Source organism: Rhincodon typus, chromosome 32 (assembly GCF_021869965.1).
Source record: "Rhincodon typus isolate 14 chromosome 32, sRhiTyp1.1, whole genome shotgun sequence".
NCBI lineage: Eukaryota > Metazoa > Chordata > Chondrichthyes > Orectolobiformes > Rhincodontidae > Rhincodon > Rhincodon typus.
In genome coordinates this window covers 31,020,401-31,037,824 of record NC_063363.1, presented here as the reverse complement: position 1 = coordinate 31,037,824, position 17,424 = coordinate 31,020,401, and the positions used below count along the sequence as shown (strand labels likewise).

The 17,424-nt window shown below is 42.7% G+C and overlaps 1 long non-coding RNA gene across 1 annotated transcript in view; it reads right to left on the bottom strand.

Annotated features, from left to right (window-relative positions):
* LOC125486694 overlaps window positions 1–14,244 on the bottom strand; it is a 25,452-nt gene extending 11,208 nt beyond the window's left edge. Inside the window, exon 1 of the long non-coding RNA XR_007265333.1 lies at window positions 14,084–14,244. This is a non-coding gene — a long non-coding RNA (uncharacterized LOC125486694). The remainder of the gene's footprint in view (window positions 1–14,083) is intronic.
* Between the last annotated feature and the right edge of the window lie 3,180 nt (window positions 14,245–17,424).

The window sequence follows — 17,424 nt, the reverse complement described above, 5'->3', positions numbered from 1 at the left end:
TGTGTGTGTGTGTGTGGTAGCAAGAGAGAGTGGTGATTACAACATGTGGAAGTGGAATCTTTTGTACTAGGGATTCAGCTGAAATCTATGACGTTTGCTGCCAGACCTGCCGAGAATCTCCAGCATTTATTATGGACTTTACTAGTTCAATGCTGAACATTACTGGTTTGCTTTTGCTAGTTCAAATAATTTTCAGATGGGAAGACTGAAATGGCAAGCTATTCTTTTCATTGGGTGGCCTTTCTAGGGCTGGGAGGCTTCATTGACAAATTAGAGACAGATCTTGCAGAAATGAAGTCAGGAAACAGCTCCAGACCCAAAAGTTGATCGAAATTCAGAACTTGTTTGAGTGAATTACATTTAATACTAGATTAATTGTTCATTTTACACTTGAGATTGATAAATTTCTATTTACCAAAATTATGAAAGGATCCTGGACAGAGTTACTTCACCAGCCAGCCATGATTTTATTGACTAAAGGGATAGGCTCAAGGGGCAAAATGGCCTTCATCTATTCCTATGTTCCTGTGAGATCAGAATTGAGGATTATGGAGGTGATAGGGGGCAGTGTACTCACAGTTATGAGCTTTGAGCACTCTGTTGCTTTTCCAGCACCAAAGTTAAGAATATCTATTCAGGACTACAACAAACTTGGAGTGGGAGAGGAAATTGCTGTCTGATATGTACAAACTGACATCATAAGTAGAACAATGAATGAAGTGTTACCGAGAAAGTTTGAAGAGCTCGAGACCAAAGTTGAAACCTACAATCTCAAATGTAATCCTTTCTGGATTACCTGACCCCGTCCACAATGCATAGGGTGAAGCAAATTAGACAATTTAGAGTGGTTAAATATGAACTGTTTGGTAATAATGCATTAGCGATTCATTTGGAGAGTCACAGTAAAACTTAAAGTTAAATCTTTCTCTGAAGGCACACAGATCTTTTAAAAAAAAGATGAACTAATGACAGAAATAGAATTTTTTTTTCTTTAAATCAAATTGTTACTTCAGAGACATGGTCACAAGGAGATCAATGCTGGAGAATAAATATTCCAGAGGACATAACATCTTGAAAAGATTAGCAGAAATAAAATGGGATGGCCCAAAAATAAAGCATTAATTGAGGATGTCAGTGAGAAAGCATCTTGCCTCAGAAAATCAGGATGCGAAATCAGTACAGGCAGATAGCAGGAGTCGGAAAATGCTGGTGGAAATAGTTTATAGGCCCCATGACAGTATTTATACCATTAGGCATACTATTACAGAATAAATTATTGAAAATTATAACAAAATCAATGTAATAATTATAGGGGAATTTAATCTCCGTATGGGTTGAATAAGTCAAATTGGCCAAAGCAGTTCGAAGATGAGTTTATAGAGTGCTTCTGTTTCTGGAGCAACTCATGATGGAACCAAATAGCAATAAAACCTTTTAGAACTAATATTTACAATGAGGCAGCATTGATGAGTAATCTTGTGGTAAAAGATCCACTGAGAAATAGTGATCATAACACAATCAAATTCTACATTAACTTCTGAAGTGAAATACTCCATTCAGGAACACAAAGCTGGAATTTAATTACTTAGTTATGAGGGGGGAGTTAGATGAGAGGACAAGAATGTATGCAGATAAATAAACAGTGGGAAACATGCAAAGAAATAATTCAAAAAATGTCCATAAAAATACTGTACATTCAAGCATCAGAAATGCAGTGAGAGAGATCCATCTGTGGCAAACTAAGAAGGTTAAAGAGAGTATTTAAAGAGGTTTATGATGTTGCAAACAGTAATAGTGGGTGGGATTTTTCAGATTGTGTGTTTTCCTGTCCCACTGATCATAGCAGCACCACCCATTCTGCCAGTTGTTTTCCAACCCCAGGCCAGAGAACCTGCAGGGGAATAGTGAGAATTTCAAAGTTGAGATACTTCTGGACTAAGAGATAATGTTTGTGGCATAGGGGTGACGGAGTGAGTTAGGATAGAGATACTAGAGTTTTAGCTGAGCTCCGTTTTATGGAGGGATGATGATGGGACATTGAGATTACTGGAATGGTAACCAAGGCATAGCCAATGGTTACAGAAGCAGATGAGCTAAAGCAGGGCTGCAGACAAGTGTATGCTTTTGTAATTTGCTGATCTTTCAGCCTCTGTTCTCACACAGCCGTGGTGAGACTCATCATAACTCTCCAACTCCTGTAAGCAGCTAACGTTTAGAGCACTGACACGAAATGGGCACTACTCAACACACATATTACCCACAAAATGACTTCAAAACTTGGTGTGAAATTAACAGAGATAAAAAGACAAATGAAAATGTAAAGCTGCAACGGGCGCATGGCCCAGCAGTCAATGGATTGAAACCATCTTCTGCTATTTCCCCAATAATGCTGCTAGGGTGCACTAATGCCTCCTGGGAATGTTAGACGGGGAGGCAATAGATTTGTGGTATTATCACTGGACTGGAGATTCAGGTAATGCTCTGGAGACCTGGGTTTGAATCCCACAGCAGATGGTGGAATTTGAATTCAATAAAAACAGTCTGGAATTAAGTGTCTAATGATGATCATGATTATTGGGAAAAACCCATCTGGTTCACTGATATCCTTTAGAGAAGGAAACTGCCATCCTTACCTGATCTGGCCTACATGTGACTCCAGACCCACAGCAATGTGGTTGACTCTTAACTGCCCTCTGGGCAATTAGGGATGGGCAATAAATGCTGCCTGGCCAGCGATGCCCTCATTATAAATGAATTTTAAAAATTATCAAACAGACTGTGCTATTTTCTCCTCTAGCTGTATATTTTGTGGCTCACTTTCCATACATCTGTCCCTCATACAATGATTCTGATCATTTCTCAGGCACCAATACATCAGACAACTGTAGCCGGTAACATATCGGAATTCCTACAGAAACAGCTGCATCCCAAAACCCGATCTTCAAGAATTCCTATCTCCTTCTTAGCAGGATATGATGAGTCACTTTAAGTTCTAAAGGCATGACAGAAAATACGGTACTGATAGATTGGGTGACTTATAAGTCAATTATCCAGTTAAATGGTTCAGTTAATGGCAAAACAGATTCCAGTATCTGTTACAGATTATATCCGGCTTCAGGAATGAGCAGTGTTTAAAATCAGGAGGCGTTTTGATAGGATAACTGAGGAAACAGTGTTTCGTTGGCATGAGGCTCATTAGTGAAAGGACGAAGATTTTGAATAAGTGGCAAAAAGAGCCAGAGGGAAGAACAGGGAAAAATGTTTGCACAGCGGGTTTTTTTAATGATCTAGAATGCCTGAAAGTGGAGTGGAAGCAGAATCAAAAATAACATTTGAAAGGAAATGGTATAAATACTTGAAAGGGAGAAAATTACAGGGCTTATGCAGAAAGAACAACAGAATGTGACTAACTGGGCCATTCTTACAATGAGTAGACACCATGGCAATGGGTGGAATGTCCTGTTTCTGTGCTATAAGTTTCTATGGTTTACAGATGGTGTGTATTAAGGACATTAATTTTAAAACTTCTCAGTTATTTTTTCCAAATTGTTCTGATAAACGTTTGTAGGCCACAGTAAAACCAATTATCATGTTCCAAAGTGGCTCACATGGCAGTGTTTTTACTTTAAGAATGAGGGTTTATTGGGCCATCAGAGACATTTAGACAAACAGCCCCAGCTAAAGGGTGTTGGCTTTTGGATGGGAATTGAAATCTAGGCCATGGACTTGTGGATGTAAAGTATAGCGTTGGATTGGTTTTTGACATTGGACCAACACTGTGAAACCCCACTTTGGTAAACTGTGAAATTCAATTCAGTGAAACTTACCATCTGTGGGCTCAACAAAAACACAATCCATTTAAAAACGCAAAATGCAGTAAGAAAGATCCATCTATGACTTATTAATGAGCTTAATATAACAATGACCATAAGAAGTGACAGATTGTTGCAAAAGCTCCAGCAAGGTTTTCTGTTTTGTGTCATGACCCAGAGATTTGCATGCATTGCTCAGACCTTTGAGTACAGGAGTTGGGGCGTTATGTTGAGGACATTAGTGAGGCCTCTTCTGGAATACTATGTGTAGTTCTATCGCCCTGTTTTGGAAGGATATTATTAAACTGGAGAAAGTTCAGAAAAGTTTTACCAGAATTTTGCTGGGAATGGAAGGTTTGAGATACAAAAATAGGCTGGAACGTTTTTCATTGGAGAGTAGGAGGCTGAGGGGTGCCCTTATTGAGGTTTATAAACTCATGAAGGACACAGATAAGGTGAATTACGCAGATCTTTCCCCTAGGATGGGGAGTTCAAAATTAGAGGGCATATTTTTAAGGTGAGAGGAGAAAGATTTAAAAAGTACATGAGGACAACTTTTTCACACAGAGAATGGTATGTGTATGGATTGAACTTCCAGAGAAAGTGGTGGATGCAGGTACAGTTTCGTTTAAAAGAAAAGGTTTGGTGAAAAGGAAAGGTTTGGCGGAATATGGGCCAAATGCAGGCAGGTGGGACTAGTTTAACCTGGTCAGCGTTGTCAGGTTGGACCGAAGGGTCTGTTTCCGTGCTGTATGACTCTGTGACTATATTAAATGCGAGACCATCAATTGTATATTGCTGAAAATGCCGAGTGGGTGTACCCACTGTGCAAAGGACTTCAGACTGAGTCTGAGCCTTCAAACTGAAGCTCTGATAGGAGACCCTCCCAAATTGAAGGAGTGCCTGAAGTTACAAGTAAGCAAGACAGAGTGATCTCCTTGAGGTAGCCTTTCATAATTTTTAAAGTGTTTCAGATCACAATGGCTACATGCAGCGACTGGGCTATCAGTATGGAAGGGGGCTCCTCTCATCATTACAGGACAGGCCAGTGTCAGTGTCACCATCCTGATGTGTCAGTCCCCACATCTCCCATTGAGGGGGGCAGACCCCCAGCAGCTGTCGTGCTCCTGATACCACAGGGACCCTGCGGGGTAACTGGAAATTACAGTCAGTGGCCTTAGTTGGCCTTTTATCTAACTTTAACAGGCTGCCCAACTCCAGCCTACACTTGAGAAAGTAACTTGGTGCACCTAAGCAGCTGGAGTGTACTATCGCCCCCTCCAGCATTATTTTGATTTAGTTCCCTCCCTCATTTTCTTCTGTTTTGGCTCTTGTTAGATTTGTACTAGCCCTGGGTGGGCAGTGCTTGTTAATTATTTATCATTTAGTTGTTTAGTTGGGTGATATGGTGCTGGATTTACAAATAAAAATAAAAACACGACTTGTAATATCCTGAATATGAAGCATAGCCTTGCAGGAATTTTGCTAGGTGGACACTCGGTATATTCAGATGTGTCGAAGATTACAGCTTTTGGAAGGAGGCTGTGGCGAGGCGCTGGGCAGGATCAGGTGGACAGAGCAAAGGAGAGGTCTGCAGAAAGTGGGAATATCACCTTCTCACTATTGTTGAGCTGAAGTGAGGAAGCAGAATTGGAGAAAGCACTGGGAAAAGCAGTGAGAGAGTCTGGAGTTCTTGACAACAGAATGTTGATGAGATGCATGTGCAACATCAGGAACTGGATGGACAGAGCAATGACAGCGCTGTGGAGAAATGCAGCGAACGGAGTGAGTGGGCAGGCCACACTCCATCATGGACTATTCCTGTTCAGGATGGATGGAACAAGCTATCTAGCACTTTTCTGCATTCCACTCCCAATCCAACCTTCCCAAAAATCACTTGAGGATAGGATAGGAATGGCAGACCCACGTACCAACTGTTGGCGTGAGACTACATGCTTGTTGGCTTAGTCTCTGACCCCATTGGCCTTTGAAAATCCCATTGTTTGAATCACTCACATCACAAATATGCAGTTTAGAAGCATTTAAGGAAAAGGAAGACTTCCTGACCAATGTTCACCCCATACTTCTCATCACTTCTTTCATTGCCTTGCATTTATAAGTTGGCAGCCATGTTTTCCTGCATAGCAAGGCACCTTATATTGGAGTTGTCATGGGATATTGTGTGGATATGAATGCCACTATATAACAGTCAATTCTGGCTAGTCTCAATCATGGCTCAGCATGGGATTATATTTCCATTTCTGAACCAAAAAGTAGGGGGATGCGGGGGAATAAATCCTGTTCTGGAGACTCAGCATGAAACCTAGGATGATGTTGTGGTGCAGATTTGAGTGTTATATTGCTTTCTGAGGTGTGATGTTAAACAGATGGCCCCGCCTACCCTCTCAGGTGGATAGAAAAGATACCAGGCCTCTGTTTCAATAGGGGAGCCGGGTACTTCCCCTACCAACCTAGCCAATATTTAGCTCTCAGCCACCATCACTAAACTGGTGACCCAGTTGCTTAACACATTGTTGTCTGTGGGATCTTGCTATGCGCAAATCGAATGACACATTTTCTAAATTGCAAGAGGTGCTATATAAATGCAAGCGCTTTCTCTCCTTCTGATATTCACTTCCAACCAATGTCATCAAGAACAACCCTAGTCATTTATGTCAATGTTAGATTGCATTTGGTGACATAGCAAGTTTGCATTAAGTGAATGGATTTTGGATAAAGTGTTATACAAATGAAAATCCTTTGTCCACATGCAACACTTATCACCCTGAAACATTTTAAAGTAATCAATGCTACATACTTAATGACTGTTGGAGTTGAGATGTCAGCATAAGGAGACTCAATGAGCTCTCTTCAAGACTCAGAAACATCAAGTGGTTTGAAAAGGGCAGAGGATGTGGAGAGGGACACAGTGGGCAATATGTGTTGTAAGACAAGGGGCTCCACAATAACGGTAAATTCCATTATTCTTACAGCCCTACTTAGCCCGTAGCTACAGCTCAGAGGCAGGACACCTACCAGATCCTGTACCAGCGATTTGGACACAGAATGCAGGCTCGGAACCCTTGGAGGGCTGCAGTTTTTGGAGTTACTGCAATTGAATCAATACATTAGGTTGAAGGTCTTCCTCTTTCCCAGGTCAAGCTGACCGATCCTATGACGTTGCATCAGATGTGGATGGTGCAGATGGCCATATTCCAAGGATTGATGAAGGGATGCTGAATGAGACGAGATAGGATTGAGGAGCATGATTGAGCTCCATGTAACCAGAGCCTGCTTAAGCTTAGAGCCAGGGGAGCGGGGCGTGTGTGGGGTGAGGCAGATCAAATGGGCACTGTAAATGTGCAGATCCTAACAAGAACCATGTGAAATCGAAAGCACCTTTATTAATATTGGTTGTGATGAGAGAAGGGGCAGCATGGTGGCTCAGTGGTTAGCATTGCTGCCTCACAGCACCAGGGGCCTGCATTCGATTCCACCCTAGGGCAGCTGTCTGTGTGGAGTTTGCACATTCTCCCTGTATCTGCGTGGGTTTCCTCCCACAGTCCAAAGATATGCAGGCTAGGTGGATTGGCCATGGGAAATTTACCCATAATTTTCAGGGATGTATGAGTTATAGGGGGATGGGTCTGGGTGGGGTGCTCTGAGGGTTGGTGTAGACTTGTTGGGCCAAAAGGCCTGTTTCCACCCTGTAGGGATTCTATGAAAAGGTCCTTCTAAACTAGCTCAACATAGTCCAAAACTGAGAAATCTGTTTCGCGCAGCACCAAGACTGCTTGCTGGTTAAGGTGCCCTTGTGCTTTCTGTGAGTGTGTTTAGTTATTTAGTGTCAAATTAGGTGTGGCTTTAGAGAGACGTTGCTCACATTTTTTATGCAGGAGTTTAAGTGAGGACATGATTGTTCCATCAGCTTGAGTTGGATTGAATTTCAGATCCTAGAAAGAGTGAGTTAAGTGAGTGAGAGCATGTGTGTCTGTATATGTGTGTGTGTGTGTGTGTGTGTGTGTGTATGTGTGTGTGTGTGTGTTTGTGTGTATGTGTGTGTGTTTGTGTATGTGTGTGTGTTTGTGTGTGTGTGTGTTTGTGTGTGTGTGTACGTGTGTGTGTATATGTGTGTGTATGTTTGTATGTGTGTGTATGTGTGTGTGCGCGCGTATGTATGTGTGCATGTATGTGTGTGTGTTTGTGCATATGTGTGTGTGTGTATGTATGTGTGTTTGTGTGTGTGTGTGTGTTTATGTGTGTGTGTGTGTGTGCTACTTGCATGCAAATAGGCATGTAGTAATAGGAGTAGACCACTTTACCCATGCAGATACATGGGAACACCATGACTTGCAAGTTCCTTTCCAAACCACACACCATCTTCACACAGAACTATATAGTCATTGCCATCCAGTCAAAATCCTGAAACTCACTCCTAACAGAACTGTGGTATGCCCACAGCCCAATAACTGCATCGATACCAGAAGGTATCTCATGACCATCATCTCCAGGGCAATGAGGCCCCAGCAATAAATGTTGGCCTTGCTTGTGATGTCCCAGTCCCATATATGAATAAAAACAAACATCCCTCAAGCATGTTCTGGCATTCAGTGAGAGCTAATTGCTCATTAACCTCACTCCATACATCTTTATTTGCCAATATGCCTTCATACATTTGTTTTAACAAAAATCTATCAACCATGAATTTAAAAGTCAACAACTCAGCCAACATCAACAGCCAGTAATGGAAAAGAATGCCAAAGTTATCATCCTTTGTGCATAGAAGTCTTCCCTACTTTCACTCCTGAAAGGGTCCGTCTCCAATATTTTTTAGGCTCTGCCCCTTTGATCTACACTTGCCCAATCCAGACCAGCATTGCTTCTTTTGTCTTTATCTCTTCCCTTCAAAGTTTGGAAACTCCAATCAAGTTACCATTGACATTGTAGATACTAGGGAGTATAATCCTTGTGACATCTGTTTTTGTGATCTCACCCTTGACATCCAGATTCCATTTGGTGAATCTCCTTTCTAAAATGTGGCCCCCAGAACTGCTCACAGTTACTTGACATGTGGTTCAACTAGGGTTCAGAATAGCTGAATCCCCTTGTATTCTAGCACTCCAGATACAAAACTAACATCCCATTAGCTACTTGATTATTACTGTACCTGTTTGTGGTATTTCAGTGATCTGTGTGCCTGGAACTTCAAGTATATCTGGATCACCTTCGTTTTCAGTTTTTCACTATTTAAAAAGTAGTTCTGCCAAAGTGACCTTGTATTTGCCCATATGGAAAGCCATTTGCCACAGTTTTGCCTGTTCTTCAATATCTCCCTGTAATTTTATATTTCCATCTACATTGTTGACACTGCTGTCTATCTTTGTGTTACCAGGAAATTTAGATATGTAGCTTTCCATTCCATCATCAAAGCTGTGAGATAAACCAGTTGATAGTTGATGCTCCAATACTGATCCTTAGAAAGTACCACTATCACATCCTGCTAATCGGAGTACCTGTCCATTATTCCAATGTTCCTCCTCCTGTCCTTCAGCCAATTTCCTATATCCAGGTCAATAATTTCCCTTCAAATCAATGACCTTCAGCTTTAGCTAACAGTCACTTGTGAAAGAACTTAATCAAATGTCTTTAGGAAGTCCATATAAATAACATTCATAGACAGTTCCTTGTCCTCTACTTTAGTCACCTCTTCAGAAATTTCAATCAGATTCTTCAGGCATGACTACCCTTTACAAATCCATGCTGACTCTCTCTCATTAGCTGAATATTTTAAAGGTGCTCAGTCATAGAATCCTTAATAACAGGCTCCAGCAAATTTCCAACAATAAGAGGTAAGACTAATTAGCTTAGAATTTCCTGATTTCTCACTTTCTCAAATGTTTTAGGTGTGTGTGATTGGTGTGTGTGTGCGAGTGAGCATTAATTGTGTGCATGTGGGTTAGTTATGTGTAAGCATCTGTGTGCATGCTGTGTGTGACTGTGTGGGTGTTGTGTGCAGACTGTGTATATGTGCATATGTGTGCATGTTTGTTGTTTATGTGTGTGCGTGTGTGTGTGTGTCTGTCTGCCTGTAAGCATGTATATGTGTGTGAGTATGAGTTTGTGCTTGCTTGTTATGTGTGTCTTTGCATGATTGTTTTTCCATGAGTGTGTGGATTTGTTGAGTATGTAATAGTGCATGCATTTTGTTTGAATGTGTCTTGTTTTGGGGTTTGTGTGTGTGCATGAGCATTTATGATTTGGTAAACACTAGTGCCTTACAGCGCCAGGGATCCGGGTTCAATTCCACCCTCAGGCGACTATCTGTGTGGAGTTTGCACATTCTCCCTGTGTCTGCGTGGGTTTGCTCCAGTTTCCTCCCATAGTCAAAAAAGATGTACAGGTTAGGTGCTAAATTGCCCATAGTGTCCAGGGATGTGCAGGCTATGAGGTTAGCCATGGGAAATACAGGCTTACCAGGATAGGGTGGGGGGAAGGTGGGATGGTCTTCAGAGGGTCAGCGCAGACTTGATGGACCAAATGGCCTCTTCTGAATTGTATGGATTCTATGTATGTTTGTAGTGTATATGAATTTGCTCTGTGTGTGTGTGTGTGTGTGTGTGTATTTGTGTGTGTGTCTAAGTGTGCATGAAGGCATTGCGTGTGAGAGTGTGTGTTTGCTTTTTAAGAGTGTCATGTTCAAGTTGCCCATGCCTGTTTACTGGGACTGAGTATTTAAAGCAGTGGAGTATTTAAGTAATTAAACAGTTGTTATTGTCAGGATCAAGTTCACATGACAGAGTGAAGTTCGCTGTCGTGGGCACTCCCAGGAGTTGGCTTTTGGGAACATGAACCATCTTGATGTTATTTTCTGTGCCGGAGGTCCTGGCAAACAGGATTTCATTTCCTGGTGTTGGAAGCTTGTTTTATCTTGTAGAAGGAATTTGCTCATGGGTGAAAATTAATGAAAATGAGACTGGCTAACAAAAAGCATATTCTACCAGCTCTGGTCATAGCTGTTTGGGAGAAAGGTCGGGGCACATCTGTGTTGCATCTCTGTGTGAGCTTTTGGACTGTGGAGTGGGAAGGGGTTTCGAAAGGGGAAGTGAAAATGTTATTGAAAGTAAAGGTTAAAATTACTTCTACTTAATATAAATAAATAATTATGGTTAGTTTCTTCAGCGTTCAGACAGCCGCTAGATGGAGTCATATACAAAGGTGGGAAAGTGTACCTTAGGTAGGTTGGAGGAACTAACCAAATTGATTCATCGGAAGGGACTGTTAAACTTGAGAAAATATAAAGAATTGTGTCAAATCTCACAGGAGTTTGATTTTGAGATGAGGAGAGACCCTGGTGTACTAGAAAATTGAGGATAAAATAATTCAGTTTCAAAGCGTGGGAGTCAGTATGAGATTTGGTGTAAGTGGCAATATTGAATTTACTGACTAAACCTCTCCTGATTTTATTGTTATAATCTTATTTTAGTTTATTTTGAAGTGTCCAGACTGGAAGTCCAATATAGTAGGTGGGTGTGTGAAAGGGAAGTGGTAAGGGGCCTAGTTCATAATGAAGGCGCTGATCTAAAATCACCATGACCCAAAAGATTTCATTACGTTAGCACCTCCTCTCAAGTGCACTCAAGGAGTCGATACAGTTCAGGAGATGGCCGTTCAGCCTATTAAGTCCATTCTCTGTAGAGCAATCTAATCAGTTCTATTCCTCTCCTGTGACCTTGTGAGTTTGTTTCTGTCAAGTGGCAATCAAATTTTCTTTTAAAATCATTGTCTGTCTCTGTAGATTGTGCCCAAAATGGAGCAAAAATGAAAGCATCTGAAGATGCTGATCATAAATCAGTCCTGACATCCTAGGGATTAATCTGATGAGCCTCCATTGCATTCCCTTTATATATAGCAAGTATATCCCTCCTTTTATAAAACTGTACACAATATTCCATGTACAGTCTTAACAAGACTGTCCAATTGCAGCAACACAGTTTTACTCCTGTGCTTAAATCTCTTGCATTGTAGGCCAACGTAATTTGGGCCTTGCTAATTGCTCTTTGTCCCAGCATGCTAACTTTAAATGAACTCATACACAACCATTCCCAGACACCTGCACTTCTCAACCCCTCAGCACTTAAGAAATATTCTGCCCTTATTTATAAGTGAATAACTTCATGTTTGTTCATATTTAATTCCATCTGCCAAGTTTGAGACCATTCACCTCGTCTATCCAAATCCTCTCGAAGAACTTTTGTATTTTTCTCATGACTTACATTCCTGCATCCCGTTGGGAGTCATCAGCAAATGTGGAAATATTACACATTCAAATCCTTTATACAGATTGTGACCATTGCAGTATCCCACATAAAACAGCCTGCCTTCCTGAGAATGATGTTTATTCCTACTCTTTACTTTCCGTTAACTTATTCTCAGTCTATGCTAGTGTATTTCCCAATCTCAGGCACCCTAATTTTATTTATTAATGTCCCATGTGGAATGTTATCTAAAGCCTTCTGAAAATGCAAACACATCACATCCACTGGTTTGGAGACAATAGGGGCTGCAGATGCTGGAAGCCAGAGTCTATAGGTGTGAGGCTGGAAAAGCACAGCAGGTCAGACAGCATCCTAGGAGCAGGGAAGTCAACATTTCGGGCCGAAACCCTTTGTCAGGACTGGGGGGGGGGGGGGCAGTCCAGAGGAAAATGGGGGGGGGGGGGTTGGGGCTGGGGGACAGGAGGTGGATGCAGGTAATAGGTCAGGTCAGGGAGGCTAAGGAAGAGGGGGAGGGTGGGACATGGGATAAGGCTCGGGGGGGAGGGATTTTGAAGCTGGTGAAGTCAATATTGAGGCCATTGGGCTGTAAGCTCCCAAGGCGAAATATCAGGTGTTGTTCCTCCAGTTTACGTTTGGCCTGACTCTGACAGTGGAGGGGGCCAAGGATGGACATGTCACCAGGGGAGTGGGAGGGGGAATTAAAGTGGATGGCAACCAGAACGTCAGGTTGGTTGGTGCGTGCAGGGCACAGATGCTCTGCAAACTGATCCCCGAGTCTGTGTTTATTCTTCCTGATATAGAGAAGACCACATCAGAAGCAGTGGATAGAATAGATCAGGTTGGATGAAGTGCAGGTGAGTCTCTGCCGGATTTGGAAGGATTGTTTGGGGCCTTGGACAGCGGTGAGAGGGGAGACCTACAGTTGGGCAATGGGCCAAGACCTTGGAGTGGTCCTTAATTAGCTACTGATGCCCCTCGATAGGCAGTGAGCATAGGAAGGCCAACCATGGGCTTTCCTGCCTTGAAGTTAGTTCTAGAAATATAGAAAATAAGAGCAGGAGTAGGCCATTCAGCCCTTTGAGCCTGCACTGCTTTTCAAAGTGATCAGTACCTGTTCCCACATTCTTCCCAAGCCCTTGTGATCCCTTTAGGCCTAAGAACTATGTCTAACTCCTTCTTGAAAGCATTCAATGTTTTGGCATCAACCACTTTGTATGGCAGAGAATCCTGCAGAGCCTGCCACTTTCTGGGTGAAGACATTTCTCGTCATCTCAGCCTTAAATGACCCACTCTGTAAAGTTTCCATAGCCTTACCAGACCGGAGAAAGATGACTGTTGGAGGTTTAACATGAGGGTCACACCACATTTCAAGTGAGGGAAAGCTTGAGAAGGAGAATCCTTCATGATCATCTCAGCCATTGCAGGAATTGAACCCATGCATTAGCATCACTCCAGATTACACACCAGTTATCCAGCCAACTGAGCTAACTGAACACCTTGCCTTATGTTTCTGACCTACGATTCTGGACTCCCTGGTCATAAGAACAGCCTTCCTGTGTTTAACTTGTCTATTTCTATGAGAATTTCATAGGTTTCTATGCAATCCTACCCCATTCTTCCAAACTCCAGTGAATATAATCCTACCCAATCCTGCCATGCCAAGAATCAGTCTGCTGTAATCCCTCCACATCCAGTATGGCCTTCCTCAGGTAAGGAGACCAAAACTGCCCACATACTCTAGGTGTATTCTCACCAAGACCCTGGATATATGCAGCAAGACATCCCTGCTCCTATACCTGAATCCTCTTGCTATGAAGGCCAATGTACCATTTGTATTTTTCACCCCCTGCTACACCTTGTAGTGCTTACTTTCAGTGATAGGCCACCCAGGCCTCAGTGCATACCCCTCCACTCCCCGCTTCCTTTCTGATGGAAGTCAGAAGGTGTTGTATTAAGGGTATACCAATACCCTGCTGAATTAAATATCCCACTCACCTCCAAGCCTGTCAATCATGGGAACGCAGGTTTCTGGGATGCCTTGCCTGATAGTAAAGTGGAGTTGAGACCAGGATGAGATCAGCTATGATCATGTTAAATGGTGGAGCAGGCTCAAAATGCTGAATTGCCTACTCCCGCTCCTAATTCCAAAGTTCCTATGTTTCTGTTTCCTAATGACGCAAGTGAACATGACTTATCCAGTCTTTGGGACTTTACACTTTCTTTTTAAGCTTTATCTTCTACACAGGCAGGATATAAATTAATGGAAATGGTGTGAATGAGTCGTGGAGATATTCATGTCAAAATTCAGGCAGGAAACACCCACTTTCGAGTCATTTTGAAAAACCTGGAACTGCTTCAAACCCTGAGGTTCCTTTGGAACAATTCAGTGTTTGTTCCTCGATGGAATATTGTGCCAAGCTAGAGCAATGACAAAGTACAGTCCTAAGGCAAAATGAGTACCTTGGCTTTCAGAATGCTGGCTGATTAATTTCAGATGTTTCTCTTCTAACGAGTTATGGTTAAGGGAAAAATAAAGATTTACAAATCGCAAATGAGGGCAAGGCACTGTGATTTGCTGAGTCTGATGATAAATATTGGCAAGCACTACAGAGTCAACTGGAGTGAATTACAGCTCCTCTAATGAAAACACTTCATACAAAAATCAGTGCAATGCGACTGGGAGTCAGAGTCATGATTTTAAATTAAAATAGGACATGATTCCCTAGGCTTGGATGTGTTCTGGACATATATGGGGAATGACAGATAATGTTGGAATGAGATGACGGAGAGGAGCTGATGTTTGTGAGCAGCAAAAACAATAATATGCCACACAGTGTTTTCAGTTTACTGTAATATTCTGCCAGTATAATTATGGTGACATTTTAACACTAATGTGCCCCAGCTGTTGTTGTGTTATGTCTCTCAGCTAGTATGCAATATGCCTTTAAGAGACATGCTCACGTTATCATCATTACACCAAAGCACGTACCAAAGGACAGTCTCCATCAGACTTCATCTTGACTGGGGCCACTCGAAGCATGATATTATAATGGATGCTTGCTGCCCTCTGTAACCAAATAGCTCAATATGAGCCCATACACTGAAGTGCCCCTGATTATTATACACGTGTACACTACGAGCTGTGATAATAGTCTTTCAGCACCAGGATACCCATGTGTAGTTTTTATGTTCCAGAAACCAACAGGATATTGCCACATTGGACACAAACACTCTGCTGCCCTGGTTAACAATAAAGTTAACATTTCATTTTAGCCTCTTATGCCCCATAGACCAGGGCGTCTGTCTGTATAAGATAATGTGCAGGTTGGATTCAAAACGAAAACAAAGCCCTTCGATGAAGGATGTACCTCCCCCTTCTCAGCTGTGATGGTATGGAAGGGAAAGGCTGAACCTGTTTTGAAGCTTTGAAGACTGTTCTGGTTTGTTACTGACCAAGTTTAACAGAAAAGCTACAGACCCCAGTACCAGATACAGTAGGAACTGCAGATGCTGGAGAATCCGAGACAGCAAGGTGCAGAGCTGGATGAACACAGAAATTTCTGATGAAGGGTCTAGGCCCGAAACGTCAACCTTTTTGCTCCTATGATGCTGCTTGGCCTGCTGTGTTCATCCAGCTCTGCACCTTGTTGTCTCGGAGACCCCAGTACCAGCTGATTTTCCTCGTGAACACTCAGCTGGTAACCTATGGATTGAAGTACCGATAGCTTAAAAGGTGGCAGTGCCCTGATCAGCTGAGGGGGAGGTGAGGAACCAGCCATGGATAGGCTAGCAATCCGAATCTACCATGCCATCTGATATGCCCACTGGCTATGTGAGTACTGGTGAACCCAGAGAGGTATTGATGGGGTGGCACGGTGCCTCAGTAGTTAGCACTGCTGTCTCACAGCGCCAGGGACCCGGGTTCAATCCCACCCTTGAGTGACTGTCTGTGTGGAGTTTGTACATTCTCCCCGTGTCTATGTGGGTTTCCTCCAGGTGCTCTGGTTTCTTCCCACAGTCCAAAGATGTGCAGGTTAGGTGGATTGGCCATGCTAAATTGCTCATAGTGTTCAGGGATGGGTGGATGAGGTGGGCCTGGGTGGGATGTTCTGAGAGTCAGTGTGGACTTGTTGGGCCAAAGGGCCTGTTTCCACAGTGTAAGGATTCTATGAAAAAAGACTGTCCCCCATCCTTGCTGGACACAAGCAACAAGTGAAAATACCAACATTTTTAGTTACAGATTTATTTCTGCTTCCTAAAGTTAAATATGTCCTGTGCTGCTCATCTTCCCTGACGTTCAGCTGTTGAATGCTCACTTCCTTGTTCTACTTTGGTTCATTTCTACTTGGTTGTGCTGCCCAAAGACAACATGGTCCAGCCTCTCGAAATGGTATCACAGTGACAACCAAAAATTCACCCAATGATCAATTCTGGGAACAGGCCACAGCTATTCTTTCTCCTTGGCACAAGTGAACACGTCCCTTCCTGCAGCTCCACAAACAACTTGTTTTAAATATTCACAAAGTTCACGCTGAATCCTCCACAAGGTTGTCCTCTGCTATCTATACAGGCACATAAATCAAACCAGATGTTCCAATGATTGTCTGGTCTGGAGATTTAAGGGATCTCCATGTAACCCCTGTCAGCTCATGTGGATAGTAATAATGAATGACAGATAAGTCACTATCTCCAAGGATGTTTATGAAAATCAACAGACTCGTCTGATTCACAGCATGCCCAGAGAAGCTACAAGTTAGTTTTGTTTTTGTCACTTCTGTTTTCCTTTCAAGGCTTTGCCTGTTATTTGGATACCAGTCGCTCTTGCCTGAGAGGCCATTTTTTATAATGAAGCCTGGTTGCTGAGTGCCAAAAGACTGATGGGCAATGAGACTATCACTGTAGATTCCGAGCCTATCTTTCCATGTGCTGGGCAGTGGTTAGTGGGAAGGATAGTGGCTGATCAGGCCACATTTGGAGTATTGTGCTCAGTTTTGGGCCTCATATCTCAGGAAGGATGTACTGGCCCTGGAGTGGATTCAGAGGAGGTTCACGAGAATGGTCCCAGGAATGGAAAGCTTAACGTATGAGGAATGTTTGAGGACCTTGGGTCTATACTCGGAGTTTAGACGGATGAGGGGGGGATCTAATTGAAACTTACAGAATACTGAATGGCCTGGACAGAGTGGATGTTGGGAAGATGGTTCCATTTGTAGGAGAGTCCAGGACCCGAGGGCACAGCCTTAGAGTAAAGGGAAGACCTTTAGAACGGAGATAAGGAGAAACTTCTTCAGCCAGAGAGTGGTGAATCTATGGAATTCACTGCCACAGAAGGCTGT